At 43.4% G+C, this 18,613-nt stretch overlaps 1 pseudogene across 1 annotated transcript in view; it reads right to left on the reverse strand.

The window, feature by feature from the left end:
• LOC307060365 (putative tetratricopeptide repeat protein 41) overlaps positions 1–18,613 on the reverse strand; it is a 65,571-nt pseudogene that overhangs the window by 22,037 nt on the left and 24,921 nt on the right. Inside the window, exons 10-13 of the transcript in view lie at positions 12,150–12,289; positions 6,350–6,523; positions 1,800–1,947; positions 875–1,024 (exon numbers count right to left, since the gene is read on the reverse strand). The product of the transcript in view is annotated as a putative tetratricopeptide repeat protein 41 (transcript). The remainder of the gene's footprint in view (positions 1–874; positions 1,025–1,799; positions 1,948–6,349; positions 6,524–12,149; positions 12,290–18,613) is intronic.

Genomic DNA, 18,613 nt, shown 5'->3' on the forward strand with positions numbered 1-18,613 from the left:
TATTTGGAGGTGAGTCCGATCTGTCTCTGCCGCTGCAGGGGTCCCTACACCTATCACGAAGGGCCTGAATAAAGTCTGTCTTAACAAGTCTTTCTTTAACAAGTGTCACAAATACTTTTCTCTTTTTTTTTTTTTTTTTTTTTGCGGTACGCGGGCCTCTCACTGTTGTGGCCTCTCCCGTTGCGGAGCACAGGCTCTGGATGCGCAGGCTCAGCGGCCATGGCTCACGGGCCCAGCCGCTCCGCGGCATATGGGATCCTCCCAGACCGGGGCACGAACCCGTATCCCCTGCATCAGCAGGCGGACTCTCAACCACTGCGCCACCAGGGAGGCCCTACTTTTCTCTTTGACAGCTTTAGCAATGCCTTGTATGGAGAGCCAAGGAAAGCCCCACACGTGGCAAGAGAGAGAGAGGTCTTCGCCGGAGAGGACGGGTGGCAGGAAAGTGGGGTCTGAGGCACTGCAGGCTCTGGCCTAGGTCTTGCAGAAGACAGACCAGTGGGGTGTGGTACCGGAGACACAGTGCACAGAGGCCTGAAGTACAATACATACATCTTCCTCACAAGGCCCGACGTGATGCTGGGAGACACTCACGATGGCATTGTCCTCCTTTTTACTTTTCCTCCTGCCAAAACCTCTACGCGGTTTGTGGGCTAGGAGCTCCTTTCAAATATATCATGGTCAGTGAGTGTCCTGACAAATAGATCAGGGCAGAACTCTCAGGCACGGTGAGTTTCTCTGCACAAGGCTGGAACCAAAGAAGTGAGATGCCCCGATGAGTGACCCCTGACCTCCCTGTCACTAGTGGGGTTTTTGGGGGGGACTGGGGGTGGGGAAAGGAGACACACTACTTGAAACATTTCATAAAAACTTATCTTTCACTATGTCTCAGTGGGAAAAACAGTAAATCCGCTAAAAATTCCATAATTTCTCCAACTAGGATGTTTTTCTCACCGAACTTCTCCTGATATTTAAGCATTCTTGAAATTTCATTTTTGCAAGAGGAGCGCTTCCGGCAGCAGATCTGAAAATAAAATGCATGTGCGTGACTTCCTGGGCACGATACACATTGGCTACCTTCATTGTGCCGCCAAAAATAATGCTCATAAATGTCCTTTATTCTATACAGGATGATACAAAACAGCAGAGCAGTTTATATTAGCAGAGACTTGAGACTTTCCAAGTGATTAATAAGATGTGTGTACATCATTTTTTTTTTTTTTCCTGCGGTACGCAGGCATCTCACTGTTGTGGCCTCTCCCGTTGCGGAGCACAGGCTCCGGACACGCAGGCTCAGCGGCCATGGCTCACGGGCCCAGCCGCTCCGCAGCATGTGGGATCTTCCCGGACCGGGGCACGAACCCGTGTCCCCTGCATCGGCAGGCGGACTCTCAACCACTGCGCCACCAGGGAAGCCCCGTGTGTACATCTTTATAAGAAACTAGGGCACTACTCTCAACCACAGCACTATGGACATTTGGGGCCGGATAGTTTGTTGAGAAGGGTCCTGTATAATGTTTGCCATCTGCCCTGGCCTGTACCCACTAGTTGCCAATAACTACACCCCCAGTCATGACAAGCTAACATGTCTCCAGACATTGCCAAAGACCCCATAGGGCACAAGCCTGTCCCCGGTTGAGAACCACTGAATCGGAGGATGGAAATGTTACAATTCAGCCTTTCTTAACCCAATCAGTGAGTTGGGAAATGGATTAGCGAGTATGGGTTAAGTATATTCATCATAACCGTAACAGCTAGTACAGAAAATAAAACATTTTCAAGCAGAAACACACGTTTACATCAGAACACCTTCAGTGTATTTCATGGTAGCCTGGTCACAGGTATTGTTGTCCAGTAAGCTGGACATTTCAGTAGCACATTGCAAAATATGATTTCCTTTTAAGTACTCCTTAGATGCTGACTTTGCCAGGTTGTTCAGCACTCTGCCTGCAGGGAATAAATTTTGGCAAAGAAGATGATGCTCGAGGCTTTTTTTCCACAGAAGAGTTAGGATGTCACTAGGCAGGGCATTTAATATCATTTCTTCCTTGCTGCCAACAGCTGCGTTTTTTCTTAATAAATCAATTACTGACCTACATTGCAAGGAGTTGGTTTTTCTATAATGAATTTGTGTGTGTGCAGAAGTTATAGGGCTGAGGAGCTGAGGCAAAAGATTGAAACCAAATCCAAGTCTATTTTGCAAATGAACAGGTCAGAAACAGAGTGAGAATAGGGACGTAGTGAAACCAGCCATCACCATGGTAACCAAGTCCTAGAGAAGGCAAGCCGGTACAGCCTTGCAATAAGAAACAATAAAATGGTACAGCCTTACAACAAGAAACACGTGAAGAAGCCCCATAAACCTAATTAATAAGTAATGGGCTGTACCTAGATACACACTGCCTTGGGAATGTACCCTTTGCAAAGGCCTAAATTTTGCTAGTTATTGAAAGTTAGATATTCTAACAATAATAGACTTCTAACAAGTAGACAGTTTTATGGTTTTCTAAGCCATACTTTGTTATGGAAAGAGATAAAAACCATAATTATATTTCAAGAAGGTGTTACTAGAGCATTGCTAGCAGTAAACAAAGCAGATTTAACTCCCTGTGCTAAGGAATTTAGTATTAATTATAAAGGATTACCATTAAATTATCAAAAGGCATCTTTCCCATCATCAGTAGCGCCCCATTCATTGCCCAGTGCCCGCTCCAGGGCCTCAGGCCTTGCATCTGTACACCAGGGAGGGACAGCCATGTCCCTGGTCTCCCTATGTCCATTCTCCATGCAGCAGCAAACGTGACCTCAAAACAGAAATCAGGCGATGTCATCCCCAGCCTAACTCCTGCAAGGCTTTCCCTCGCACTGATAATAAAATCCAAATGTTTCCTGGGGCCCGAGGCCCTGAAGGATGTGAGCCCAGCTGCCTCCTGTCCTTTGTTCACAAAGGCTTCTTTTTTTTTTTTTAATTTTCTTATTTAAGTATAGCTGATTTACAATGTTGTGTTAGTTTCTGGTGTACAGCAAAGTGATTCAATTATATACATATATATATATATATATACATGTGTGTACTTTTTCAGATTCCTTTCCATTACATGTTGTTACAGGACAGTGAATATAGTTCCTTGTGCCACACACACAGCAGGTCACAAAGGCCTCTTTTCATCGCTAGGACAAGCCAAGCCCTCTCCCACCTCAGGGCTCTGCACACGATGTCCCCTCTGCCACGAATGCCCCCATCCCCACCACATGTGGCTCCTGCAGTCTGTCACGACTCAGCTTCAATGTCCCCTCCTGGAGATGTCCCTTGACCACCCTTTCACAGGTGGTCCCTCCCCCTGCTTACGCTCTACCTCCATCTCTTGTTTGTGTCTCTCACTGCATTTAGTACAGCCAGTAATTACTGCATGTGTCCACTCCCTTGTGTGTCATGTGTCACCTCCTTTAGGAGGCAGCGTTGGTGACTCTGTCCTGTTCAAGCTGCTGGACTCAACACAGTGTCTGGTGCACGACAGGTGCTCAGTAAAGAGTTTTTGAATGTGTGAGCCCTGGTCAGGCTGGAATCCTCTCCCCTCCCCCTTTATCTGCTTGCCTAGACCCTGAATCCCCACCTGACCCTCGTCAAGAGACCGGAAGTACAGTGCACTCCCATCAAAGCTGCTGCTAGGGCTTCCCTGGTGGCGCAGTGGTTGGGAGTCCGCCTGCCGATGCAGGGGACACGGGTTCATGCCCCGGTCCGGGAAGATCCCACATGCCGTGGAGCGGCTGGGCCCGTGAGCCATGGCCGCTGAGCCTGCGCGTCCGGAGCCTGTGCTCCGCAACGGGAGAGGCCACGGCAGTGAGAGGCCCGCATAACGCAACAACAACAACAAAAAGCTGCTGCTAATGACACTGATCTACCTCTGAGCATCCCTGTTCACCAGAAGCCCACCCCACCTGCTGTTTTCGGCCCCCTGGAGAACCACACTTGTCTATACCAGGCCAAGGTCTGCCGAAATCCTTGGAACTCTGTGCTTTGGACGGCCCGGCTGGCTCTAGAAGGCCAGTCCCAGAACCCACAGAAGTGTCCCTGGTTCCCACACTGGTTTCCTCTGCTCACCAAGGTCCCAGCATGTCCATGACCAGCCCTGCCTACATTAGGATGACTTAGAAGCTAGCCTCTATGTATGGAGGATTAGAGCTTTATAAATGCCAATGCTAGAAGAGATGCCACATAGCAAGGAGTAATGCGGACAGGCTTTAGGGTCAGATAGGCCTAGCTTGGACCCCCAGCTCCAGAGGTGCTAGCTGTGGGAGCTGATGTAGTTGATTTCATCTCTCTGACCTTCAGTTTCTTCATCTGTAAAGTGGGGTAACAATACATACCATGCGAGGTATATTTGAAGGTAAAAGAGCTTGTGAGCATAGAGTGCCTTGTACATTGTAAGCATGAAATGAATGATAACTGTTACTATAAAAGTGGACTTACAGGTGAAATGCAGAGAGGGTAAGTAGCTTGCCCAAGGTGGCCTTTGATCTTACAGTAGCCTGTAAAAACAGCTGTGGTTCTCCATGCCAACCTGTACCCAACTCCCCTTTGCAATGCCACTCTGCACCATGCTTTCTCTGCCCTGGAATAAAGCCTGATGACCTGCTGTGACCAATCAAATGCAGCAGAGGGGGTGTCATGCCAGTTCTGAGCCTAGGCATAAACTTGTGCTTTCCCTCTCGGAATTGTGCAAGCCACTAGGTGAGCAGGCCTGGGCTGTCTTCCCGAAGGATGAGGAGCACGTGACCCGAACCCTGTCACCCAGCCAGACAACCACCAGACATCTGAGTGAAGTCCTCTGAGACCAGCCAGCCCCACTGGCCCTGCCAGCTGATCACAGATGTTTGCATGAGCCCAGCCCAGATCTGCTGAGCCTACCCTGGACCAGGGGGATCCCCTTGGTGGCCCATAGACATGGGCAGTAATAAGTGGCTGTTGGTTTTATTTTATTTTATTATTTCTTTTTTTGCACGTGATGAGTATTTATTCTAAACTAGGTATTCTACATCCATTTTTTTTTTGTTCCTTGCAACAATAATATGAGGTGAAAACCATTAGCATTTTAGAGTTAAGGAAACAAACCGAAGTACAGGGAGTGTCATTATGTTGCCATGGGTCATGACCATGCAGCTAGTAAGCGGTAGAGACTCAGGTCTCTCTGTCCTAAAGACTGAGCTCTACACACCCATGAGTTAACCTGTCATAGAAAAGTTCCTTCATATTCATATTCATCTGTATAATGCAGCCGTTGGACTAGATGATCTTTTTTTTTTTTTTTTTTTTGCAGTACGTGGGCCTCTCACTGCTGTGGCCTCTCCCGCTGTGGAGCACAGGCTCCGGACGCGCAGGCCCAGCGGCCATGGCCCAGCCGCTCCGCGGCATGTGGGATCCTCCCGGACCGGGGCACGAACCCGCATCCCCTGCATCGGCAGGCGGACTCCCAACCACTGCGCCACCAGGGAAGCCCATGACTAGATGATCTTTTGCTTATAGTTCAAAAAGAGTAGGATTGTAGCTCAGAAAGAGTATGATTCTTTGTTGGCTGTTGGTTTTAATCTGTTGAGTTTTGGGGTGCTTTATTACACAACATAAGGTAATTGACACAGCCATTTAAATATGACATAATTCTAGACATTATGTTTAGTCTGACTGTAAATCAGTGAGTAAAAATGCTTAGTATCTGCATTCACCGAATGTTCTTTGTTCTGTTAGTGGTGCCATAGCAGCATCGGGCATCAAATACTGGAGAATAAAAAAACGAGCTACGATGAATGAGTACTTAACTATGTGTCAGGCACCATTCTGTGTGCTTTACGGTCTCCCTTGAACGCTTTTAGTCTCACAATGACCATGCAATGTAGGTGCTATTTTTATTCCTATATTTTTACAAATATGACAACTGTGACCCAGAAAGGCTAAGTCTTGTGTGTAAAAGCAAAGAGCCAAAAAAATAAAAATTAAATTAAAAAAATTAATACATAAGTAAATAATTTTTTTAAATAAATAAATAAAAAGCAAAGAACCAGTAAGTGGAGAGGTGGGATTTGAACCCAGAAAGGCTGGCTTCACAGTCGAGCTCTGAGTGGCCCTCTTACTACTCAAAGCAGTGTGAGGTACATCACAGCAGCCTTCAACATTCTAAAAGGGTGGTCTGTCACAGGAGGAGTGCTCATGGTCGACCCTCACACGCCCAGCAGCCCAACAAAAAATCAAGCAAGCAAAGCAAACATGCCCATTTCCCTTTCTTCACAGGTGGGAAGAGCCCAGGAGTCTGACTGAACCACAGGAGTTTATGCCCTCTGCACGTGCCCACCCTACCTTTTCGCTTCACTAAGTCCTGGTTGTCTTAAGTTGCTGGATGAAAATTCCATCAGGTTGGACCACGCTTCCTGGAAATACCAGAAGCCTTCCTTCCTGAGTCATCCCTATTTCCAGACAGAGTTCCCTGACAGCATTCTGTACTTTGGGAAGCATTCCTGTCATGGACCAACTCTGCACAAAATGAAAGAGAACACACTGCTGAGGGGACATAGCGTTAGACTAGGCACAGCCGCCAGACACTCGCCCAAGAAAGGTTCATTTCATAATGAACTTCCAAAAGATTGCATGCTTTACAGCATTTCTTGGGGAATTCTAAATACTTATAAAATGAGAGTTATAGCAAAACATTTATGGGGAGACACTGCAAACCAAAAATAAATTTTGGAAAATGTTTTCACAGGTTGTTAGTTAATGGTAATGAAAATTTTTGAAGGTAAGAATAACATGATGATGTCTTGCAGCTGTTAAAGCTCCCAGAGGAGGTATTATTTAAAATCCTAACGAACACCTGAAAACGCCATCTATGTGGACCTTGAATTCAAGTGTGACCAGAGATCTGCTAACTTTACGTTCGATACACTTTTGCTTAGAATTTCAATTCCCTTTCCTGGTTTAGCATGTTTATTTCAGGGGTACTTAAACTTCATTACCTTCAATCACTCCTCTATCAAAACCTTATCAATGCATAAGAATACACTAGTTGGTTATAATCTTTTAAATGAGAGTTAGTTATTTAAATAATAATGAGTTATTAATATTTCAGAAAACTTAATATTAACAAGACTATATGTGAATATGTTTGGTAACTAATAAAGCCCTATTCAAATGGTCAGTATCACCACCATCACTGGTTATGGAATACTTTATGCTGTACCGAAATATTAGCCTGGGACAGGACTGACTGAGCCTGGCTCCCTGGAGGGAATTCTTTCTGCTCTCTTGCACCTACTGAAAGTGACCGTCTATGGCTTGACCCAGAGCTTTCCAATAAGTGTCTTGCAAACAGGTTACACCTACTCTGAGGTACTGATCTCAGCCCTGGAGGCAGCTGGTTGTGGTGTGGAATCCCTGGACCCATAGTCTTTTACACGCCCTCACGGGTATCTTTCAAAGTGCCCCCTTCTCGGCAGCTATCCTAGGTCTCAGCCCTAGTGCTCACACTTCCCATCCTCCACTTCAAGATGGCCTGCATGCTGACTTTACTGAGATCAAACCTACTCTGAAAGATTGCCCTCGGATATTGGTTAGGATCACGACTGGCTGCAATTAACAGAAAACCCAAACTAACAGTGGCTTGATTTCTCTCTCATGCAAAAGTCAGAAAGTGGATGACCCAGGGCTATAGACACACCACAATGTCAGAGACTCGGTTCCTCTTATCTCACTGTTTGACCTTGCCTGACCTCCATTCCCAAGGACACCTCTTGGTCTAAAATGGCTGTTGCATCACCAGCCATCACAGCCACAATCCAAACAGCAGGAAGGAGGAAAGAGGAGAGGGAGGGCACACGCTTCACTTCATGGAAACTTCTCAGAAGTTATCCATAGCACCTCCACTTACATCCCATCAGCCAAAACTTAGGCATGTGCTCCTATCTAGCTTCAAGGGAAGCTGGGAAATGTAGTTTTCTTTCCAAACAGTCCAGGAGGGGTGTGGGGACATTAGTTACTACAAAAGGGGGACTAGATATTGGGAAATGATAGTCTCTGGTATACCTCACTTACCCTTTTCTTTTAAATTTCAAATTAGCAGTGTTTTCACCTATTTTCTTCCCTCCTGCCTATGCCAGAGGAAGGGATGCCCAACCTCCTTACCAAGGACCTGCCCCTTTGCAAGCCCTCAAAGTCCTGTGTTCCTCACAGAGTCCCCACCAGCATCTCCAATCCACCTCTCTCCCTGGCTCGTTTCCTGCTCCACACAAACACATAAATCCTGGAAGAAACCTAACTTGAACCTGGTACTATCTTGACTTTTCATCTTTCTCCTTTTACTGACACACTTCTCAAACAGGTATTAGCACATGTGCTTCCCCATTTCATTATCACACACTCATCTCTTAAAGCCCTGCAGGTTGGCTCCTGCCACATATACCCGCTTCCATCTCAGGGGTTACCACTGACCTTTGCTCACCAGATCCAGGGGCCTTCTTTTAGTCCTCATTTGCCCAGGCCTCTAAGGAGCAGTTGATGCTGTTAGCCACTCCCTCTTTGATTTGGGAAAACTAGGATATCCTTATTCTCTTCCAATCTCTCACTCTTGTACAGGTTTTTTCCCTTTCCTCCTTTTAAGGATAAGTAATTTTCCAGTGACCAATTCCGACTGTCATTCAGAGATCTTGTTTCCTCATGGTTTTAGCACTCACATGTATGTAGATGTCTCTCCAGTCTCTTTCCAGACTTCTAATCCTATGTTTCCCCAGCTGGCTGGATACTCCCCTTGGGTATTTTTTCTGAACTGCAAACTCAGCAGTTTAAATGTTAAAAGTTCATCATCCTCTCTCCAAATCCATGTTCCTCTTTCAATTTCCCCATGTCCATCATCAGATTCAAATCCTCAGGGTTTCCTTGATTTCTCTCCATGTCATGGCCACATTTCCACTCAGTCTGAGTCAGGCAGAATCCCCTGTCACAGGGAGGATGACAGCTCCCAATCTACCACCAGCCCACAGTGGTCCTTTGACCCTTGAGTCTCACTGCCCACATTGCCAGGAATACTAATCGGCGTGTCAAATGCAGCCATATAGTGTCAGTATCCTCTTTATGAAGACATGTCTTTTATTCCCCTCTTACTCCAGGCCATCTGCTTCTTGAGGGCAGAGACCCCACAATCCAAGAATTGACTTCTGTGCTTCATGGGTATTCAGTAAACATTTGTTGATATGCCCAGTGACTGTGAAGCATTCTTAGGTCATGGTCTGTACTGGCCATACCTATGGAGGCCTGACCGAGCAAAGCTCTTAAACTGCATAACCTCAGTGGATATTTGCAGAAACCCTAGGAAATAGGGATTATTACTCCTCCATTACAAGCAGGGAAACTGAGGCTCAGTGAGGTTAAATCAATCCCCCAAGCTCACGTGGCTAGCCAGTAGGAGAACAAGGGTGTCCAACCCAGACCGGCCTATCTCCAAAGCTCTGCTCTGCACATTTTCTTAACAAAGTGAGCCTCTGATGCATGAACAGAGGCCCCTTCACAAAAGTATCCTTTGGTTTTCCTGCAGCCTGATGAACCTACTGTGAAATACTAGGGGGAGAATCATGAGACTTACTTTTTTAGCAAGCACACTTGCTGCTATAAATCAGGGTTTCCCAGCCTCAGCACTATTGACTTCTGTGCCATCTAATACTTTGACATGGGGGGCGGCAGGGCTGGCCTGTGTAGTGTAGGATGTTTAGAGCATCCCTGGCCTCTACCCACGAGATGCCGTTAGCAAGCTCCCCGCCAAGCTGTGACAACCAAAAGGTCTCCAACATCGCCAGATGGTCCTTGACAAACAAAATTGCCTCCCAGTTGAAAACCTCTGCACCAAAACTTTAAAATAACCTAATCTGAAGAAATTACAAAAGTGGTTTGGCAAAGAATGTATGTAGCACAAATAATAAGCTCTTTCCCCTCAAGAATGTTCAGTACATATTTCAAAGAAGTGGTTATTGCCCAAAATCGTTTTAGAACTTCTCTTTGGGAAGGGCTTTCAGAGCCTAAAAAAATTATTCTGATAGTCTCCATGATGGCTAATCCCAAAGAACTGTTGCAAAAATATTTTGAGAATAAGATCATAAGATTGATGCCTCTGGAAGGAGTGTTTGAAGTGGGAAATCCTCTCTGAACTTCTCAGCTTTGTCATGCTTCCCGTGCAGCCACCTTCTCCCTTCACCCCACCTACTCTACAGGTTATGCTTCATCACAGTTGGAGATGCTGGCAGTGACTGGGAGCTCCATGAGGGCAGAAACTGTGCCCGCCTTGCCTACTGCTATCATCCCAACTCCCAGCACAGAGCTCAGGCTGGGCAAGGCCTTCAGGGAATGTTAACCGAGTGGAGGACTGAGTGAATGAATGGGTGAGTGACTCAGTGAGTGAACGAGTGAACAGTTGAGTGAATGCTTGAGTGAATAGATGACCGAATGAGTGAGTTAATGAATGAATGAGTGAATGAGTCAGTGAATGAGTGAATGGATGAGGAAATGACTAAGTGGATGAGGAAATGACTAAGTGGATGAGGGAATGACTAAGTGAATGAGGGAATGGATGAATAAATGAATGCATGGATGAATGAATGACTGGTCGACTGAGCGAATGGCTGAAATCAGGCACTCAGTGATGACCTAATAAAATAATTGGTGCTTTCCAGAAAGACACATGTCAGTGTTGAAAATCTGGACCTCATGGGGAAAAAAGTATTTGGTGCAGGGGGAAATTCTATAATCAAAATAAGATATCAGAGAATCACTGGACTCTACTCTCTGAAAATGCAAGAGTGGTCAAAATAGCTTAAATCAAACTCTTATTATCTCTAACCTAGGCCTCAGTTACTTTTTAACCCACGGATGGTAATAACAAAACAGCTTAAGATCTCACTATGTGCCATGCATTGTTTGAAGTGCTTTGTGCTCCCGCTCACTTCACCCTGTTAACAGCCCCATGAGGCTGATATTAGGACCCTCAACAATGAGAACTCTGAGTCAGAGGTTCAAATTTTTGCCAAAGTCGCACAGCAGGAAGTGCCAAAGCACTTTAAATCTGGGTCAGTCTGTAAATAGCCCAGGCTGATGCACCACTCCACACTACCTTCTAAGGACACAAAGTACTGGCAAATTCAAATTGATTCATTGATTCATTTGTCACATTTACTAAGCACCAGAGGTTGTAAGACACCATGGTACATACAAAAATTGGTAAACAAGCGTGGCCTCTGCACTAAAGGGATTGCAGATCTTGAGTCTTATAAATCTCTTTAGATAGAATTCCTTCTAGAAAGATGTATGTTGATGGAACAGAGACAGAGCTTTATGAACATTTGAAGGCCTTTGTTTTAAAACAATAATAGCTTTGTCTTGGGTTACACTACCCTTGGCCCATAAAATACTACAATTGGTAAACATTTATAATTTTTTAAAGGACAGTTAAATGTCATCCTAAGAATAGTTACAGTTATATGTCATGAGTGAAAGTTTCATTGTATTCAACAAGCCCAAAAGTTTCTATTTCAGGAAAAGTAAATCAATAGAGGGACATGATAATCAATCAACCTTCCCCAGCATCTTTATGAAAATTACAACCACCTAGAGGGGTGGGATAGGGAGGGTGGGAGGGAGGCTCAAGAGGGAGGAGATATGGGGATATATGTATATGTAGAGCTGATTCACTTTGTTATACAGCAGAAACTAACACACCATTGTAAAGCAATTATACTCTAATAAAGATGTAGAAAAAAAGAAAATTATAACCAACTCTTTAACCAGTATTTTATTAGTTTATTTCAACCCACTACTCTCGTTCCCATTTTGTTTTATGAACATTCCTTTTTTCCCTCCAAAATGACACCTATTGGTATTCATTCATTCAATCGTGACTCCCATCTATTTACTGGTTGTCATCACTAATATACAGTTTGGGACACAGATTAAAATCAAAGCTTCCTCACTGATGAACATAAGTAATAATTATTTATATTCATTATTCATTAGTTCCTCTATTTGTGGACTAAATTATAAACAAACAAAGGTAAATGATATCTGAAAATACCTAACACAAATTGAATAATGTTTGAAGGATTTAAAAAATTATTTCCCAATTTACCTGCACTAACCTGTTCTCAACACTCAAGAATAACTCTTCTGCTTCACTGGTCTTGCCTAGAAGCTTCAGAAATCTCGCAATAAAGAACATTAATCGGCATTTGTCAGTGGCAGTAACCTCAAAAAGCCTGCATTCCAGCACTAGAATGGAAAGAAAAGTAAATAATCCTAAAGCATATTTGGAAAGGAACAAAGATTGCTTACCACTTTATCTTGATACAAGTTAAATATTAAATACATTTTCTATATTTCACTGTTTCTCTCAAAGGATCAGCACTTTGCTTTTATTAAGGTTTACATATATTACCAAGTATCTTAAACTACCACATGAAAAATAAGTCAAGGCCTTTAATGCTCATATGTAAATTTTGAAAAACAGAGAGTCAAAAAAGAGTATTTCTCTAGCTCAATCCATATATTGTTGTCATTTGTATTTGGGAGTGATTTTCAGGCAAGAAATAAACGGCGTTTAAATTTCTTATACAATTCTGCCCTCTGTTGCAACTGTCTTGAATTACTAGCTTTAGCAGAAAGAACAAAATGTTAAAAGAACAAAATAGGGAGCATACCTGTATGTGTGTGTATGTGTGTGTGTGTTGTGCAGTTATACCTTATCATATACAAATGAAAATATACAGAATTTTTGAACTTGAAGACTCAATTCAATACATGGTATCACAAAGTCATCATTTTCAGAATTTCTCTTTCCAAACATTCCAGTGTCTAAACTTCTACATTTGTCCATTTGTTACATTTCAAACTGTTGTGCCTAATGTGTCTGACACAAATATATTCTTATTCCTCATCTGTTCTGTAGGCAACCCAGACCTTGGCTACCCTCTTGCTTGCTTTCTGCCAACTAACCCAGACCTTGGCTACCCTCTTGTTTTCTTTCTGCCAACTTTTCTGTGGATCCCCATTCATGCACGGAATAAATGTTCAGTGAACACCAATGTGTCAGGCAGCATTCCAGGCTCTGAACACCAAGCACAGCAGACAAGGGTGCAGCCCTTAGCATCAGGGAGGCCGCCAGGAGCCTCTGAACCATAGCTACAGTGCCTTGGGTTGGGGAGCAAAAACTAAACAGAGCCAGGGGAGAGAGAGCGCTGAGGGCCAGAGTCCAAGACATTTGTCTGCAGTGGCTGTCTGAGTAAAGGGGCCTGAGGTGGGTAAAAGAACTGAGGAGTGGAGCTAAGTGATGTGGGACCCTAAGAACCAGAAGTGGCTGCTCAGAACAGGCAGAAAAGGGCAGTGTGGACACAAAGCTAAGGGACAGGATCCTGTCTAGAAGTGGGACTTTCATACATTCCAAGAGGGTTACAAAGTCCAGACTCCTGTCAAGAGCTCAGGTTGGGATGGATGGTGTTCATCACTAAGGGGCCATTCAGCACCCACACCACGCCTGGTGTTGCTCCAGGCGCTGGGGATACAGCAGTGAACACGAGAGGTAGCGCCCTGCTCTCAAGGAGCTTATACTCCAGCAGCGGGGAGGGTCGGAGGCAGTGGAGAGGGGAGCAGAGAGAGACAATTTAAAAAAGAAACAAGACAGAGTCTGGTAGCAGTAAAAGCTACGCAAAGAATTAAAACACGTCAACATAACAGAGAAGGGCTAAGTACAACGTTAGATTGGGAGGTCACCCTGAGAGGGTGACACTGCAGCGAGATCTAAATAACCAGAAAGAACCAGTACTACAATGAGCGGGAAGAACATTCCTGGCAGAGGGGACAGTTGGTGTCAAGGCCCAAAGGCAGAATGTACTTGAAGGACAGAAAGAAGGCCAGGGTCTTACAAAATGATGCTACCCAGCCACGGAGGGGCCAGATTGTATAAGGCATTGCAGGCTAAACTGAGGAGTTTAGATTTTAGTATAAGTGCAACAGCAGACCAGTGGAGTTGTCTTAATCTGCAAAGTGACATGATCTGGTTTACATTCTTAAAAACTCATCTTGGCTACTATGAAGACAATGGACTTTGTAGGAACAAACAGGAAAGTAGGAAGACCAGTTCAGAGGCTGTTACAACAGGCCAAGGGAGAGTGGGTGGTGGCTAGGGCTCACTAGAGCGATGCTAGTGAAAAGCCGAGGTCAGTATGACACCTCTAACCTCTCCTCTTCAACATCATCCTGGGAGTCCTAGCTAGTGCAATAAGACAGGAAAAGGAAATAAAAGATAGATAGATATATATATGGAAGGAAGAAATAAAACAGTCTTTCTTCACAAATGACATGATAGTCTATGTAGAGTATCCAAAAAAAAAAAACCTCCTGGAAATAATAAGCATTTATAGCAAGGTTACAGGATACAAGATTAATATTCAAAAGCCAATTGTGGGACTTCCCTGGTGGTCCAGTGGTAAAGAATCCACCTTCCAATGCAGGGGACGTGGGTTCAATCCCTGGTCGGGGAACTAAGATCCCACATGCCATGGGGCAACTAAGCCCGTGCACCACAACTACTGAGCCCACACGCCTCAACAAGAGAGCCCGTGTGCCACAACTACAGAGCCCACATGCTCTGGAGCCCGAGCGTCGCAACTAGAGAGAAGCCCGCGTGCCACAACTAGAGAGAACCCATGCACTGCAAAGAAAGATCCCACATGCTGCAACTAAGACCCAATGCAGCCAAAAAAAAAAAAAAAAGGCCAATTGCTCTCCTATGTACCAGCAATGAACAATTGGAATTAGAGATTTAAAACATATTACTATTTATAATAGAACACCAAAAATGAAGTACTTAAGTATAAATCTAACAAAATATGTATATGATCTATATGCAAAACAGTACCAAAGTCTGATGAAAGATATCAAAAAAGATCTAAATAAACAGATATACCATGTTGATGTATTGGAATGCTCAGCACTATTAAGATGCTTGACCTATAGATTCAGTGCAATCCCAGTAAAAATCTTCTATAGATGTCCAACCAACCTTTGACAAAGCAGCAAAGACAATTCAATGGAGATTGTCTAATTAACAAATGGTGCTGGAATAATTGGACATCCATGTGTAAAAAAAAAATAATCTAGACACAGACATTGCACTTTCACCAAAAAATTACTCAAAATTGATAATAGACCTAAATATAAAATGAAATACTATAAAACTTTTAGAAGGAAATGCAGAAGAAAAGCTATGTGACCTTGGATTTGGTAATGACTTATTAAATACAATACCAGGGCTTCCCTGGTGGTGCAGTGGTTGAGAGTCCACCTGCCGATGCAGGGGACACGGGTTCGTGCCCCAGTCCGGGAAGATCCCACATGCCGTGGAGCGGCTAGGCCCGTGAGCCATGGCCGCTGAGCCTGCGCGTCCAGAGCCTGTGCTCCGCAACGGGAGAGGCCACAACAGTGAGAGGCCCGTGTATCGCAAAAAAAAAAAAAAAAACCAATACCAAAAGCACAATTCATGAAAAAATATTGTTAGACTTCATTAAAATTTAAAACTTCTGCTCTGTGAAAGTCACTATTAAGAGAATGAAAAGACAAGCCACAGATTGGGAGAAAATATTTGTAAAATACATATCTGAAAAAGGATTTCTATCCAAAATACACAAAGAACTCTTAAAACTCAATAATAAGATATGTAAAGATGCTCAACATTATTTGCCATTAGGGAATTGCAAATTAAAACAATAAGATATCACCACACACCTATTAGAATGGCTAAAATCAAAAAAGTTTGACAATACCAAATGCTAACGAGGATATAGAACAACAGAAACTCTCATTCATTGCTCATGGAAATGCAAAATGGTACAGTCCCTTCAGAAGACGATTTGGCAGTTTCTTATAAAGCTAAACATAGTCTTACCATACAATCCAGCAATCATGTTCCTAGGTATTTACTCAACTGATTAATAAACTTGGCATGCAAATGTTTACAGCAAACGTTTGTCCTTCAATAGGTGAATAGGTAAACTGTGGTACATTCGTACCCTGGAATATTACTCAGCATTAAAAAGAAATGAGGTGTTGGGATTTCCCTGCTGGCGCAGTAGTTGAGAATCCGCCTGCCAATGCAGGGGACACAGGTTTGATCCCTGGTACGGGAAGATCCACATGCTGCAGAGCCACTAAGCCCGTGCTCCACAACTACTGAGCCTGCGCTCTAGAGCCCGCAAGCCACAACTACTGAGCCCATGTGCCACAACTACTGAGCCTGTGTTCTAGAGCCCGTGAACCACAGCTACTGAGCCTGCGTGCCACAACTACTGAAGCCTGCATGCCTAGAGCCCGTGCTCCACAACAAGCGAAGCCACCGCAATGAGACGCCTGCACACCACAACGAAGAGTAGTCCCCGCTCGCCGCAACTAGAGAAAGCCCCCGCGCAGCAACAAAGACCCAACGCAGCCATAAGTAAGTAAGTAAGTAAGTAAGTAAATAAATAAATAAAAATATTTCTACTACTAAAAAAAAAAGAAAGAAATGAGGTGTCAAGCCATGAAAAGACATGGAGGAATCTTAAATGCATATTCTAATCACAACTGTGTATAACATCCCTGACAGCTTAGAGAAGGGCAGTGATGGTGGAGGTGGACACGTTTGAGAAACATTTAGGAAGTAAAAAATGCCAGGACTCAGTGATGAAACGTATTTGGGGAGGGGATAAAGGAGAGAAAAGTGTCAAGGATTACTCCAAGGTGGTAAATTTAGAGACAGTCCCTGGAACAGACCCTGTTTTGGAGGGATGTTCATGAGTTCAGTTTTAGATGTGTTGGGTTTGAGGAGCTTTGAAGACATCACTCAAGTGGAGAGTAGGTCGTTGGGTATGTGAATCTGGGGCTCCGACGATAAGCATGGCTGGGGAAGTAAATGTGTGAGTCACAGACACATGAACAATCACTAAAGCCACAGACACAGGTAATACTCTTACAGTGGAATTAATGAATGAGAGAAGAACCCTAAGGAATTCTAACACTTAGAAGCCAGGTAGAAGAGGAGGAACTAAAAAAGAGACAGAAAAGCTACAGCCAGAGAGATGGAAGATGAACCACGGGAGTATATACCAGTAAAACGGAGACCAGAATGTTTACAAGAGGAGAGCCAGGTCAAAAAATCCATTGACGCTAAGAAGTAAAGTCAGACAAGGACTGAAAATGTTCTTTGGATGACCTGTGCGTGATCTTGCCTATTTTTATTGAAGTGTTCATCATCTTCTTATTGATTTTAAGAGCATTTTTACATACTAGAAATATTGCTATTAATCCTTTGCCTGTTGTGTGTGTTACAAATATTTTTCCCAGTTATCACTTGCCTTGTAGTTGTGTTTCTGATTTTCTCAGAGTTGATTTGTGTTGTTTTGTTTTATGGGAACTTCATGTGTTTATTTAGACAGATTTATCAATTATCTTCTCTTTCATGATTTACTCTTTTGCTTTCTTGCTTAGACTCATCCATATTTTCTTATAGTTTTCTTTATATAGAATTTCACTTTCTTATATTTAACTCTAATCCTCCTGGAATTTATTTTGCTGCAATGTTTCCGGTAACTTAACCATTTTTACCAAATAGTGTATCATTATCACAGCACTATTTATTCCATAATCCATCTAATTTGAAAAGCTTCTACCATTTACTAATTTCTTATATCTGCACCTGAGTCTGTCTGAGCATTCTATTTTGTTCAACTGAGCAATTTTTACTGCCAGTAGCATTTTTAAAATTATTATTATTGCTTCATAATATGCTTAAATAACTTGAAATTCAAACTGCCCTCATTTTTTAAAACTCTTACTCTAGTATATTTTTTCTACAAGAATTTTGGAATCATTTTGAAAATTTAGAAATGTTTTCATCCCATTGGGGTTTCAGTTAGAATTGTCTTACGTCTATAAACCAATTGGGGAAGAACTGACAGCTTTGTAACATTGAGTTGCCCCATCCTAGAATATGGTATGTCTCCCTACATACTGAAATCTTGTTTTCTGTAATTCTGAAGCTTTTTTATAAGAATAAAGATTGTGCACATTTCTTATTAAATTTATTCTTAGATAGTGCATATTTTCTGTGGCCATAGCAAATTGTGCCTTTTATTCTTTTAATTTTTCTGTAGAGCGATTTTGTCCCATTTACCCAAAATATTTAGAGATTCTGAAGGTATCAAGGGCAAAGATTCATACATTAATCATGAAAAGCTGGTGTTTTCCTATGTACTACAATCTTCTGACAAGATCCTGGAATGTAATGCATTTATCCTTTACCCTAATAGGAAAGCCTGCCCCTTAAAAACACGATGATTCTCCTCACCCCACACCATCCACCACCTGGAGGGCAGCCAGCCAGCCATCTGTCAAGATGGAGCCAGGCTGGGACTCATCCTTCGACCACATCTTCTTCTCACCTTTGACACTGTCCAAAAATGCAACTGCAGCCAGAAATGGGTTTTCTTCAGTTTGATGTGACCCAGGGCTCCAGCCAAAATCAAAAGTATCATGTCGAAGAGAACCTATAAAAACTGACCTGGG

Source organism: Hyperoodon ampullatus (genome assembly GCF_949752795.1).
Source record: "Hyperoodon ampullatus genome assembly, chromosome: 11".
NCBI classification, from domain to species: Eukaryota; Metazoa; Chordata; class Mammalia; order Artiodactyla; family Ziphiidae; genus Hyperoodon; species Hyperoodon ampullatus.